We start from the raw sequence: 11,011 nt of genomic DNA on the forward strand, positions 1-11,011 counted from the left end.
CACTCAGAGGCAAGAAGAGGTTCACTTCCCTGGAGGTGTAATACCAGCAGCGTAAAGTAATACTTTTTGACTATTAACTGTAAAATCAAACCAAAACAAGACACACAAACATATATGAATCTGTTTAGTGAGGCATAATATATAGAGAGAAAAATCCACATGTCATTAGCATACAATGTGAGGAATATTTCCAAACAGACCCACTGATGTAACCAGTACCCAGACCAAGAAACATTATCAGGACACTCCCTTGGACCCCCTTCCGGTCATTATAACCCCCACTGGAAACTACTATTCTGGCTTCTAATATGTCTATTTGTCCTACTGGTTTGTCATCTAATGTAAATGGTGTGGTGCTGTGTATAATCTTTTGTATGTGGCTTCTTTCACTCAACATTATCTTTGTGAGAGTCATTCATATTGTTGCACATCATTCTTATTGCTGTAGAGGATTCCATCATATTAAATGTATCCCAACTTTTTAATCTATTCTACTCTTTAGGGACATTTGGGCAGTTTCTAATCTTTAATTATTAATAGAGTTTTCATGAGCATTCTAGTACATTCTTTTGGGGAATATATATGTATGTGTTTCTATTGGGTGTATACCTAGAAGTAGAATTACTAGGTCATAGGAAAGTATATATCTAGCTTTGCCAAATACTGCTGGTCTTCTAGGGTGTGGTTATACCAATTTTTGTCTTTTTTTTTTTAAATGTAGGTGGCACAAAAATTTCCACTTAGCCTCTACCTGAAGTATTTCCTTTCTTCTCTCTTGTTTTAAAGTGCCTATGTTTTGAGTAACAGCTAGGCTTTCTTTTAAAAAAAAAAAAAAAGAAAGATTTTATTTATTTATTCATGAGAAACAGAGAGAGAGAGAGATTGAGAGGCAGAGACACAGGCAGAGGGAGAAGCAGGCTCCATGTAGGGAGCTTGATGTGGGACTTGATCCTGGGTCTCCAGGATCAGGCCCTGGGCTGAAGGTGGTGCTAAACCACTGAGCCACCCGGGCTACCCCAGCTAGGCTTTCTGCCAAGTTCCAAGAAGTGAAGACCATAGAATAAAAGAAAGAGGGAAATTAGGGAATAGGCCTGAGTATTAATAAATTACCTGAAATTGCTGTATATAACTGGGCACCCCAAGTCTCTTTAGCTTTTATTCTCTATCCAAGTACCTATTTAACACTTATGACCCCTCAGGAATTTGACCCCAGTTCTTACTCTCCCCAAAGTTCCCAAACTCCTCAGGTTCCTGCAGTTAGTCATAGAAGATGGATCTCAGAGCCCTTTATGCATTAGGAATTATACCTGTAGCATCGGAAATTTGGCCTTCTTGACATATTTTTTCAAGTATTAGGTGACTGAGTTGAATTCTACAGTTGGACTAGAATTCTACATGTTGGTTAATAAGACTTTTAGGGCTGTCTGTAATCTAAGTTGCATGTACATCACATTACACTTATAAGGAAAACAATTTCAGTAACTATTTTTTGGGTGCTGGGAATCTAGATGGATAATAAATTGAGAACCCTTGTGTTTGTGTTTGTACATCAAAATTCAGTATTCCAGGTTTCAAATCATTAGAAACCACAAGTTAAATTAATGGTCTAATGGAGGCTTGTCTAATGTGGGCCAATTGTATGAAAAGCAGAGTGATCAGATGTGAAAAACACATTCTAGGAGCACTCAGAAAAGAAGGTGGCTGGTCTCTGATTATATAAATTTATCTATTAGCCTTCTGCACTTAATCTAATTTCCCACAGAGAAGAGAGTTTCAATCGTAGGGTCTTCAGCTATTTTTCTGAAGAAAGCAGCCCTTATGACATTGAGTAATGCATGCCTCTCCCAAAGCTAGAGCTCCCTTCTGAATATGGGGGTAATAATGCCAGGTTTGCTCAATTAACTCCAGAGTATTGAAGAGGCAACTACTATACTAAATGTTTGTTGTCCTAAAACCTCCCCTGCTATGGCCTCTATTTTATTACCTTAATGTTTGAAAGCAGATTTATACAACTCATTAACTACTGACCTGCAACTATTAAAAAAAAAAAAAAAAACTTACTAAACAGAACTAGTCAAGTGTGTCTACATTGGACAGACTCCTAACTACTTCTGAGTTACTGGAGAAGACTGCTAACTGGGAATCTATATATCCTTGGGAAGAAATGCTTGAAATAATATATTATGTGTAAATTTTATATACTGAGTTCACGGCTGTTTGCTCTAATTATGCCCATCTATTTATCTTGCCTTAAAAGATACTCTCTGGGGATAGGAAGACGGTGGAATAGGAAGCATCAGGAATCCATGTCCCCACCCAGGCAATAACAAAGGCAGAGTATGTGTAATGTAACTATTTTGGAACTTTGGAGCCTATTGAAAGTTTACCTAGGTAGCAGTTACCCAGCCCCAAGCTCTCAACCCCCAACTCAGTGGCAGGCAGCTATACATGTGATCCCGGAGAAGCTTGCATTTTAGGAGCCAGAGTGGGAAATAAGACCTTATCCTCCAAATACAGGAAATCTGATCACTGATTACTCCTTCTGATCTTAGTGGCATAGTCACAGAAGCAGTCAGCCATTGTTGTTGTACCTCTTTGCTTTGTGGCCAACCCCACCCCCTCAGGCCACAGTAACTTCCAGGAGATTTCAAAGGCTAGAACCTTCCTCCTTTATCCTTTCATTTTTGTCTTTTTCTCCTTTTGGGAGCCATATATGAAAGATATTCAAAAGCAACTGCATATATGGAAGAAATTAGAAAGTTATCACTTATGCCCAGAGAAAGGCATAGGCTCAGAAAAAAACCCATAAAAAGACCTTAAATTTACACCTTAGGCTGATCCATGGCACAGAAACACCTTATAGTAATCTAAACAAAGCAATTCCTCCCCTGGAAAAGGGGAGGAATCTGATTTCCAGAGGTACCAGTCTTCTAGATTCAAGTGTTCCATTTTCAACAAAAAAAATCACAAGGCACACAAGAAACAAGAAAGTGTGTCCCCTAAAAAGGTAAAAAGTCACTAGAAACTGTCCCTGAGAAAAACGTGATGGTATGTTTACTAGGTACTAGATAAAGTTGTTTACTAAAAAATTGTGTAAAAGATGCTCAACTAAGGAAGACATGAAGTAAAAGACAATGTATGAGCAAAATGGAAATATCAATAAAAAGATAAAAAATCTAAGATGAATACCAAAAATAAATTCTGGAAATTGACTGAATTGGAATAACTGAAATGAGAATGTCACTAGAAGATTCATAGGTATACTTGAGCAGGCTGAAGAAAGAACTAGTGAATTTGAAGATAGGACAACAGAAATGATCAAGTCTGAGGAACAGAAGGACAAATGATTGAAAAAAAGTGAAAGAGTCTAAGGGACCTGTGGGACACTGTTAAGTAAACCAACATATGCATCTTGGGAGTCCTGGGAAAAGGGGGAGGGGAGAGAGAGAGAGAGAGAGAGACAGAGGCCAAGAGAATATTTTGAGAATCAATGGCTGAAGAATTCCCAAGTTTGATGAAATATAAATGAATATAAATGTCAAAGAATCTCCACAAATTCCAAGTAAGATGAACTAAAAGAAACCCACACTGAAACAGGTTATAATCAAACTATCAAAAGTCAAACACAAAGAGAGAACCATAAAACTGGCAAGAAGGAAATGATTCTTCACATACAAGAGATTCTTAATAATATAATCAAATATTTCTCATTAGAAACTTTGGCAGCCAGAAGACAATGGGCTGATACATACAGAGTGTTAAAAGATAAAACAAACAAACAAAAAACTCCAAACTTTCTTTTTTTAAATATAATTTTTTTTTAGATTTTTTTTTATTTATGATAGGCACACAGTGAGAGAGAGAGAGAGGCAGAAACATAGGCAGAGGGAGAAGCAGGCTCCATGCACCGGGAGCCTGACATGGGATTCGATCCCGCGTCTCCAGGATCGCGCCCTGGGCCAAAGGCGGGAGCTAAACCGCTGCGCCACCCAGGGATCCCCATAAATTTATTTTTTATTGGTGTTCAATTTGCCAACATACAGAATAACACCCAGTGCTCATCCCATCAAGTGCCCCCCTCAGTGCCCGTCACCCAGTCACCCCCACCCCCTGCCCTCTTCCCCTTTCACCACCCCTAGTTCGTTTCCCAGAGTTAGCAGTCTTTACGTTCTGTCTCCCTTTCTGATATTTCCCACACATTTCATCTCCCTTCCCTTCTATTCCCTTTCACTATTATTTATATTCCCCAAATGAATGAGACCATACAATGTTTGTCCTTCTCCGATTGACTTACTTCACTCAGCATAATACCCTCCAGTTCCATCCACGTCGAAGCAAATGGTGGGTATTTGTCATTTCTAATGGCTGAGGAATATTCCATTGTATACATAGACCACAGCTTCTTTATCCATTCATCTTTCGATGGACACCGAGGCTCCTTCCACAGTTTGGCTATTGTGGACACTGCTGCTAGAAACATCGGGGTGCAGGTGTCCTGGCATTTCATTGCATCTTCACAGGTTTCCACCAAGAATCATATACCTATCAAAACTGTCCTTCAAGAGTGAAGGAGAAATTAAAACAATTCCAAACAAAAGCTGAGGAGGTTTGTTACCACTAGACCTTATCTGCAGAAAATGTTCAAGGAGTCCTGGAGAGTGAAATAAAAACACACTAGGTTATAACTTGAAGCTGCATAAAGAAATAAAGATTGCAGTAAAGGTTAAAAATGGACAGTTATAAAAGCTAGTATTATTGTGACTTTGGTTTGTAACTTTACATTTTGTTTTTTACATAATTTAGCAGACTAATGCACTAAAAAATGAATCGTAGTTTGTTTTTGGCCACACAGTATATATAGATGTAATTTTGTAATATCAACAACTGAAGGATTGGGGACGGAACTATAAATATAAAGAAGCAGAGTTCTGGGGTGCCTGGATGGCTCAGTCAGTTAAGTGTCCAGCTCCTGGTTTCAGCTCTGATCATGATCTCAGGGTCGTGAGATGGAGCCCTGCATCAGGTTAGGTTCAATCCTCAGCAGGAAGTTGGCTTGAGATTCTCTTTCTCTTCCTCTGCCCCTCCCCTGCTCATGCATGCATGCACTCTCTCTTTCTCTCTCTCTAAAATAAATATTTTTAAAATAATAAAGTATGCTATTGAAATTAAGCTAGGATAGATAAATTCAGATTAGACTTATAACATTAGGATATTAAATGTAATCCCCATGGTAACCACAAAGAAAATAGCTATAGAATATACACGGAAGGAAATGAGAAGGGATTTAAAATATTTCTCCATAAAATAACAATCATAAAAGAAGAGAGTGATTCAGGCAATGTGGGGAAAATGCTATGAGGCCCATAGAAAACAAATAGCAAAATGACAAGTAAGTCTCTTCTTAGTAATTATTTTAAATGTAAGTGAATTAAACTCTCCAATTAAAAGAAATTGGCAAAATGAATTAAAATAAATAAATAACCATGATTCAATTATATGTTGAATTATATGTTGAAAAATTCATTTTAAATCCAAGGAAATGAACAGGTTAAAATTGAAATAACATGAAAAGATCTGTTGTGCAAGTGATAACCAAAAGAGAGACATATGCAACGGAACATTATTTAGCATTAAAGAGGAAGGAAATTTTGACACATGTTACAACACGGATGAATCCTAAGGACATTTTGCTAAGTGAAATGAGCTATTCAGAAAAAGAAAAAGACAAGTCCAGTTATATGAAGTACCTCAAGTAGTCAAAATCAGAGACAGAAAGTATAATTATGGTTTCCAGACACTGGGAGGAGGGAGGAATGGTGAGTTATTATTTAATGAATATAAGAGTTTCACTTCTACAAGATGACAAGAGTTATGGAATTAGATGGTGGTGATGTCGCACAACAGTATGGATGTACTTAATACCACTGGCCCGTCTCCACTTAAAAATCGTTAAGATGCCAAATGTAATGTATGTATTTGACCACAATAAAAAAAAATGGAAAAAAAAAGATACTCCTATGTTTTTCTTGACTTTTAAACAATGAATATAATTAGCCTTTGTGCGGATCAATTGTCATACTGGAAGTTTTAGTGGTAGATGTAGGAACAGGGTGAGCAGATTGTGTCCTGACCCCCAAGACAACCTTTCATAGAAGCTTTTATGAACATATCTGGTTTGCAGCTTTTTGAGTGAATATTTTGCTCTTTCCCATAAATTGTGAGGGCCCGAGGGGAGAATAGTTTACATTTCTGGTTAACTATAGCTCTGTTTATGGGACATTTTCTTGCTTCTTGAAAAAAACTGGCTGGGATTAATGGGTAAGATGTGCTTTTAGAAATCAACCATGGAACTTTTACTGTGTACTTTATATGTAAAGAATGGAATTAAGGAAATAACCCGAGACAGAATTCTTGACCTTGGGGAACTCATGTTGAGCTGGCGTATGGTTTTAATCAGAGGTCTTCAGTTTCAGTGACAGAAACCCAATTCATGCAGACTTCAGGAAAACAAGGAATTGCTGGTTCAGCTCCCTGTGGACATCCCTCTGCTCTCGACTCTCCCATTGTCACTGGCTTGACTGCTGATTTCTAGCACCTGTGACTGTTTGCCTGCAGGTTCTTTTGGCTTTTTATAGGAAAGGCTAGAAGTGCCCTAGAATTAACAATTAGGAACATTCATCAACCAGTGACAGAGTTGGTGAAGAAACAAGCCAGCCTCCCTGCTTCCCAGGCAGGTTAGCTGAAGCATTCGTTCTAGATCACATCCCAGAGTGCGCTGGTGGGATGAATTCCAACTGCCCCAAATGACAGCTTGCTTGATAATGCACGCTTTATTTATTGGCTTTTTCCATCTTCTTTACCTCACTTCCCTACTCCCCTACTAGTATTTTCTGGGATCAATCCCTAAATAAACCATTTACACTATAATCCCTATCTTAGAAGACTAGTTCTGGGTGAGCTCCCACTAAAATAATTGGCTTTTCTAAGCGAGAAGTCCATTTGCAAACTTCAGACACTACTGGATCCAGGGTTTTTTTGTTGGTTTGCATTTCAATTCGTTAAGATCTTCATTAATGGATGCTTGCCGTTTGCTGACTTTTCTGAAAAAAATCAAGCTGTAAACTTGTATTACAAATTAAAAATGAGGTTCTTAAAAATCTCAACTTGACCAGATAGGAAACAATTTAAAAACCTTTAAAGGTGTATTGAGAAAAACCACGTTTGTTTTTTTTTTCAATATGTTTGTCATTACCAAAAAGAGGCGTCTTTAGGTTAAAGAATAATAAAACTGTAAAAATAGTTAATTAATTAATTAATCAAAAATAAAAATAAAAGAATAATAAAACTGTAGATAATGTAGATGGTTTTATTTATCTGGTACTTGGGCAAAAAGCAACCCCTTAAGGTCTTCAGCTCCACTCTTTTGTTCATTTCTTATTGATGGCATCTCATCTTCATTCCTTCATGTTGGATGAGTAACCCAGATGATGGTGGAGATGGTAAACTGGCCTTTACTCAACCCTGCCCTGCTCAGCCTCGGAGTGGACGAAGTGTTAGCTGGTGGATCGACTGCTTTGGTCTCTTTGCCATCTTGTGGTTTAGGGTTTTCTGGGCATCTGTGTAGGTAGTTGAAGTTGCGGTGGTACTGACGTTGAGGTGGCTGCTGATCTTGGGGTCATCTGCTTGATTTTCCTTATCATCCTTGTTGCCATCCTCTCTAGGTTGTCTTTGGTGAGGAGGACCTGTATGGGATCATGGTCTATAACCTCGATTCATACTCTGTCTCACTGGTCTACCTTGTTCTTGTGCACCTGGTTGTCAGCACCTGCCATCCCTTCTCCCTGCACAGGAGGGTTGGAAAACTGTGGTTGACGCCCATAGGGTCTCCACATTAGTAAGGTGGGAACCGTACGTAGCCTGCAGTAGAGTGGGCACTGTTGGGCCTGGCCTTAGGGAGTACTTTCCGATCCCTGTTCTTTTCCTTTTACTGCTTTGACTGGAACCCCACCAAGGCCGGGTACATTTGCTGTGTCCACACCCATTTTTCCTTCAACAACATCACACTCCACAGTCTCTCCATCTCTACGCTGCGAAGGTACTTTCTGGGGTTATTCTTCATGGCAACCTGGTGGACAGATATATCTTCCTTGGTGTCATTCCTGTTGCGGAAACCAAATCCTTTTCTTATGTTGAAACAGTTTACAAATGTTCTGAAAACATTTGTTGTGATGACCTTCTGGTCTCTGTCAGGCAGGTGCCGCCCATGTGAGGCCCCACGGGCCACCGGCCACCCCTCCCTGCTCTGCTGCCCGTGGTGCCAGGCCTGGTGTGGGCAGCAGTGAGGGCGAGGGTGGCTGCTGGTCTCTGCCTTGCTGTTCAGGGTTTGGGTGATCATGACTGGGGCCAGGGGTGCAGCTGCTCAGGGCTCTCTGGGGTCTGCTCTCCACTCCCACTATTGATCGAACTCCTAGGGATTTAAAAATGATGTCATTTTGAGTGTATTTCTCTTGTTTGTCTCTTCAGTCCTTTGCCCCAGCTTCATTTTTATCCACTGCCTTCCATTAAGGGGACCAAATGGTTTCCAAAAGCCCAGATGTAGACCATATTCTCTCAGCCACACCAACCCCAAAAGAACTATTTTTCCTTTTTTTCTGATGGACATGAATTCATTGACCTGAAATTAGTCCATACATAATCCTAATTTAATCATAAGAAAGGGATGGAATACATTGACTAGATTATACCTGGGTCAAGTACCTAACTCTAGAGCCAGAAAAAAGTCAGGCCAATGTACATCACATTCCCTGCAAATGGAGAGATGAGTTTTCCAAGAAAAAAACAGGTTGCTGTTTACAGAAAAAAAGATAATGGATGATGGAAAGATAAAAATTACAAAGAAGCAAGATATTTATATTTATTTATTTATTAAAATATTTTATTTATTCATGAGAGACAGGCAGAGACATAGGCAGAGGGAGAAGCAGGCTCCCTGCGGGAACCCTTCATCCCAGGACCACGGGATCATGACCTGAGTCAACAGCAGACACTCAACTACTGAACCACCCAAGTGGCCTCCAATTCATATTTTGAAATCCTGACCTCAATGTGATGGTATTTGCAGATGGAGCCTTTGGAGAGATAATTAAGTTTAGATAAGATTAAGAGTTTGAGGCCTTCATAATGTGATTGGTGCCTTTAGGAGACACCAGAGCCTTCTCTTTTTCTCAATCTTGTTCTCACTCTTTCTCAATGTTTAGAATACTTTGAAGGGTTTTACCCATGTGATGGGGATCATGGAATCCACAAAACACTTTGATGTATTTCTTGATGGGGATCATGGAATCCACAAAACACTTTGATGTATTTCTTCTCTCTCTCTGTCCCATGTATGAAATTGAAGAAACTGAAGGCTCTTTCCTCAGACAATTGGATGACTTCCTTTGGTGCCTCTTGATTGGACAGACCAATATCTTTGCTGGAAGTGTTATGGTCTGAATTTTTGTGCACCCCCAAACCCCATATGTTGTCATCCTAACCCCCAAGGTGATGGTATTAGGAGATGAGGCCTTTGTGAGTTAATAAGTTATGAGGGCTGACCTCTCATGATAGGCATTAGTGTCTTCATAAAAGAGGCCTGAGGAAGCCCCCTTGCTCTTTTTGCCAGGTTAGGACATGGTTAGGACATGAGAAGACATTGGTCTATGTGTAAGGGGGCTCTCACCACACACCACATCTGCCTGTGCAGTGATCTTGGACTGCCAGCCTCCAGAACTGTAAGAAATAAGTGCTTCTTGTTTATAAACCACCCATTTTATGGTATTTTGTTATAGCATCCTGAGCAGTCTAAGGTAGAAAGTATATCAAATTTCCTAGCATCAGAAACTGATCAGTCACATATCTGTTCAATGGGGAAACTAACACCACCTGATAAATTTACTGTAATAGATATATGGAATCACCTTATATATTTGTAACTCATTTTCATAAAAGAATGTTCCTGCCTTATATCTAAAGACAGATGACTATTAAAAACTATTAAAAGCACAAATAGAAAATCTGTTTCAAGGCAAAAAGTAGAGTTAAAATAATTGCCATGATATGAATTCACATTTGACATTGAGCTTCTTGGTTGTTCAGGCAAATGGGGAAGACAGTAAAGTTTTACTACAGTATTTGTTATCAAAATGATCTTCAAGGGAAATTGTATGTCTGGGTTTTTGTATGTGTGTACTTGTGTTTCCTAAGCCAAGTCAACTTTGTGCGCTGAGTATTCTGCTGGGCAACTGGGCAATGTTCTTCGTTTTTGTTTGTTAGTTGTCAGTTTTTGCAAGTTCTGTTTTATATATTTAAACTATGTTCCTACATTTCTGAGCCATTGTCTCATTCTTGTATCGTCCATACACATTCATGTTAGTGTGGTTGATTGCTTGGTGTCTTTCCATAGATAGAGAAATACGTGTTATTTGGCTATTCCATCAGGGGAAAAGGTAATTTGGACCATGTATTAGAGATAGCCACTAGTCTGTTTAGATCCAAAGGGAGACATTAGAAGAATCAGGAAAAAAATGGATACTCATGATCTAAGTACCATTTAGTACCATTTTATTCATATAGGCCTTTTTTTTTAAGTATGGACTAGCTAAAATGTCATAATGGAAGATTACAAAATCTCAAATCATAGTCTGGAGTACTGATATTTTCTATCAACATTTTTGTAATTTCTCTCTGTGTGTTTAGGAAGGACAAGATGTGTATTGGAAAAAGAAAGGATCTGGAATTGGACAGACCTGCATTCAAATTATGGCTCTGTCATTTATGAACTGCATGAACTTAGGATCTGTAACATTCTCAGATCTCTGAGCCTTAGTAGTCTGTCTTGTCTGGAAGGCTTGACAATACCTCTCACAAATTTGTGAAGATTAAATGAGATGATGAGTTTATAACACCTGATAGTACACAGCTCTATAAGTATTTTTAAATGAATGGATCCTTCTAGAATAAATTATGATGA

The 11,011-nt window shown here is 38.9% G+C and overlaps 1 pseudogene; it reads right to left on the bottom strand.

Annotated features, from left to right (window-relative positions):
* Positions 1 to 7,462: 7,462 nt before the first annotated feature.
* LOC112650745 (Y-box-binding protein 1-like) lies at positions 7,463 to 10,409 on the bottom strand (annotated as a pseudogene).
* Positions 10,410 to 11,011: the final 602 nt, after the last annotated feature.

Source organism: Canis lupus, chromosome 29 (genome assembly GCF_003254725.2).
Source record: "Canis lupus dingo isolate Sandy chromosome 29, ASM325472v2, whole genome shotgun sequence".
In the NCBI taxonomy this organism is placed as follows: Eukaryota; Metazoa; Chordata; class Mammalia; order Carnivora; family Canidae; genus Canis; species Canis lupus.